The 4,013-nt window shown below is 54.7% G+C and overlaps 2 pseudogenes across 1 annotated transcript; both read right to left on the reverse strand.

The window, feature by feature from the left end:
• Nucleotides 1–490: 490 nt before the first annotated feature.
• On the reverse strand, nt 491–1,791 carry LOC116533574 (annotated as a pseudogene). The gene has a single exon (XR_004261357.1). The product of XR_004261357.1 is annotated as a prohibitin-2 pseudogene (transcript).
• Nucleotides 1,792–2,400: 609 nt separating this feature from the next.
• The window catches only part of LOC116535853, a 4,839-nt pseudogene continuing 3,226 nt past the window's right edge, over nt 2,401–4,013 (reverse strand).

Consider the following 4,013-nt stretch of genomic DNA (forward strand, 5'->3'; position numbering starts at 1 on the left):
CCTTTGTTTTTCTTTTTTGAGACAAAGTCTGGCTTTGTCGCCCAGGCTGGAGTGCAGTGGCACAATCTCGGCTCACTGCAACCTCCACCTCCTGGGTTCAAGTGATTCTTCTGCCTCATCCTCCCGAGTAGCTGGGATTACAGGTGTGCACCACCATGTCCAGCTAATTTTTTGTATTTTTAGTAGAGATGGGGTTTCACCATGTTGGCCAGGCTGGTCTTGAACTCCTGACCTGAAGTGATCCACCCGCTTTGGCCTCCCAAAGTGCTAAAGTTACAGGGGTGAGCCACTTCACCCAGTCTTGAATCTTTTTTTTTTTTCTAGAAACATCTTTTATTTGGATAACAGGTCCCAAAACAGGTCAGTTAATAAAATAGATTCTAAAGAATATGGTCCTATGCACAGCCCTCCCTCCCAAAAAATAACCCTGGGGGTAGACATTGCCCTTCCCCCTTGGGCTTTTTGAGTATATATATATATATATTTATTTAGCTTAAGTAATAAAAATTTATTGAGAATTCCTGGGTTGGTGGTTATCTCCTCCCAGCCTTGAGGGAGGGAACAACACTGTGGGAAATCACTGAGAAATCACACACTGTCCCAACATCCCCGGCCGACACAGGGAGGAGGAAAGTAATTTCCCAGAAAAGGGGCTGGTCTTCAGTCTTCCTTAATCCAAGAGGGGTTTGGGGGACGGGTGCGGGGGACCATCGCATGATACTGGGGCGAGGTAGGGCTGTGCTGGACCCCAGGCTGGCTCCTCAAAAACAGGAGAAGCAGATCCACTTCCTCTGGGGATGGAGTTCTCGGTGACTAGGCTCATTTCTTACCCTTGATGAGGCTGTCACTTCCTCGGGTGAAACTTTCATCCTGTAGATTCAGCACAAGGTTGTCAGCAGTGAGATAGATGCGATTCTGTGATGTGGCGATCGTCTTGGAGATATTCTGGGCTGCCCGGATCTTGCAAAGTTTGATGTAGCCAGGGTGCTTGCTCAGAGCTTCTCCAAGCATCTTGGCAGCCTCGGCCTCACCCTCGGCCTGCACGATCTTCTGCCGCTGTTCCTGCTTCGCTTTTTCTACCAAGAACTGGGCCCGCTGGGCCTCCTGCTGGGCGACTTGTTTGGCTTCTACAGCAGCTGTGTACTCTCGGCTAAAGCTCAGCTCTGTGATGGCTACATCATCCAGGATGAGGCTGAAATCCTTGGCCCTCTCTGTCAGCTCCCGGCGGATCAGCAGGGATACCTGGGCACGCTGGGCAATCAGCTGTGAGGCATTGAACTTGGCCACCACACTCTTGAGCACCTCGTTGACAATGGACGGCAACACTCGTTCCTCCTAGTCTAGCCCTAGGCACTGGTACATGCTAGGAAGCTCCTGAGCATTGGGTCGAGACAGCACACGCAAGGAGATATTCACCATCTGCAGGTCTTTGGAGCCTGTGGGAGAGGAGATTTTTCAAGGTCTGGCCCAAATGTCATAGATAATGGGGTACTGGAACCAGGGGATCCTGAAGTGAAGGCCCTCGGCCAGGATAGTGTCCTGCTGCACTCCACCGATCCGATTGAAGAAGATGGCTCTGTGCCCGCCTTCCACGGTGAACACGGATTCGCGAACACCATAGGCCACGGCGCCAGCCCCCAGCAGCAGCTTCAGCGCGGTGCCCATGCCCCGCGGCCCGGCGGGCAGCCGTCCCGCCAAGTCCTTCAAGTTCTGGGCCATGTCTAATCTTGAGGCTGGCGGCACCAGAAGTGAGAATGGGGTGCCGGCCCACCTCTACCCGACTCCAGCTTAGGTACTACCTCGAGTATATTTTTTAAAATGTTTTGGCAGCTCAGTGTTTATCATCTGGGCATGGGGCACCATGTCCATGTCCCATATTCCTAGGGTACAGCAGCAGTAGGTGGCTGCAGCTTTCCAACCTTCCCCCTACCCCAGCGCAGCAAATATTTCTGCCCCACCCCACGATCTGGGACCAAACTAAAGAACAAGCAGGCCCCCTTCACTGAGGGGCTGGGCAGGGCTCAGTGCCACGTTACTGAGCTTTGAGAAGGAGGGAGGGGATGTTTGGCACTTTAAAAATAGAGGAGTTAGCAGGACTGGAGAGGTCAGAGAAGATACCGAAATTGGCAGGGAGAGACCATTTGGCACTAGTCCCCTGGGAGACAGGAAGAGGGAGACAGATATGAGGGTAGGAGCTAAGAAAAGTAGGAGGGTTCCACTCCAAGGGCAGGGTGCTGAAAAGGGCTAGGACCAACAGGACACTGACTCTAGCTTTATGACCTCTCCATACCCCTGTCCCACAGCAGCTGGTGCTCACCTCCAGCCTCCCATGTCAGCCTGTCCTAATGTATAGTGTCCAACCTCTGATTCTAGCAATCAAGTGTCTTCCCCAATCCTATGTCCCCTGATCCAGTCTCCACCGACTTGACCATCTCTTGTTCCTTGGGACTGGGGCCAGCCTCTTGTCTGCCCACTTCCCACTCATTAGTCAGACAGCCCCAAAGGCTCTATCTTTAGCTCCCAGAGAACTTTTTGGTCTTCAGTACTTCCCTTCCCCATTCCTTCCTATTCCCCACACACTGGGGGAGGGAAGGGAGAACAGGGTTACATGATCATCAATCTCCCCTGCCCCTCTCTTGAAGCCCCCTAGATTTGGATGAAGAGCAGGCCAGTGAGCAGGGCAAAGCCTGCTAGGAGCAGAATGACCTTGAGGATCCTTTGCTCAGAACGGGCCAGCTCCTGGGGCAGGATTTCCAGGAAGGTAATATAGAGAAAGGTGCCAGCCGCCATGCGCTCTAGCACAGACTGGGCCAGCTGGTGCGGAGGTCCTGCCCACTCTGCCAGAGCTGCACCCAGCCGGATGCCTAGAGGTGTCATGTATGAGAAGAAGATCCCACAGCCAGCCACCACCTGTGCCCCCAGGTGGCTCTGCAGCAGCCGGAGGGACAGACTGACAGCCAGAATCCCCTTGTGGAGCAGCAAAGCCAGGCACAGCTCCGTGGCCCAAGCCCGGTCTCGCTGCAGCCCTACTGCCGGCCCCTCGAACACAGAGTGGAGGGCCAGGGAGAAGGCCAGGACACAGGCACGCAAAGCTGAGAGGGTTGCTGGGGCTCCACGCGCCTGTGAAACCCCTGGTCCATCGTGCCAATGCTGCAGCCCACCATTCACTGTTCCCAGCAGAGCCCTTGTTTCCTCCAGAGGTGGCCCTGACTGCTGCTTATAAACCAATGTGATCTACTCCATCACCAGGACGAGGGAGAAGCCCATGGCCAGGATGAACTCTTGCAGCGAGAACCGGAGCGTCACGTGCAAGGCTGCCAGGGCCTCACCTATAGCAGCCAGGTAGTCAGGCAGCAGGTCCAGGAGATAGTTGGCCAAAAAGCCGCCCCCAGCAAAACAGCTTACTAGGCTCAGGGCTTTCTGGCGGGAAGCTGAGGCTTTGTAGTTAGCTCTTGGCCGGCATAGCACAGATGGGCACCAGGCTGCAGAGAAAGGTGAGCACCAGCAGCAGCACCAGGGCCCCCAACTTCACCTCCAGCCTCACAGGCATTGGAGACTCTGAAGCTACTGCCTCCGGGCACCACACCGGGAGCTCGGGCTCTCCCAGGGCCCCATGGTGCTTCTCCAGTTCCAGTGACTCTCAGGCCTCTCAAGGGTCTCATGACATGATCTCCGCGCACTTCCAGCCTAGAGTCAGGGCGAATCTTTTTTTTAAAAAATATTTTTAACAGCCGGGCGCGGTGGCTCACGCCTGTAATCCCAGCACTTTGGGAGGCCGAGGCGGGTGGATCACGAGGTCAAGAGATCGAGACCATCCTGGTCAACATGGTGAAACCCCGTCTCTACTAAAAATACAAAAATTAGCTGGGCATGGTGGCATGTACCTGTAGTCCCAGCTACTCAGGAGGCTGAGGCAGGAGAATTGCCTGAACCCAGGAGGCGGAGGTTGCGGTGAGCCGAGATCGCACCATTGCACTCCAGCCTGGGTAACAAGAGTGAAACTCCGTCTCAAA

The sequence above is a fragment of the Sapajus apella genome, unplaced genomic scaffold (assembly GCF_009761245.1).
Source record: "Sapajus apella isolate SASKATOON/1434 unplaced genomic scaffold, GSC_monkey_1.0 scaffold3, whole genome shotgun sequence".
NCBI lineage: Eukaryota > Metazoa > Chordata > Mammalia > Primates > Cebidae > Sapajus > Sapajus apella.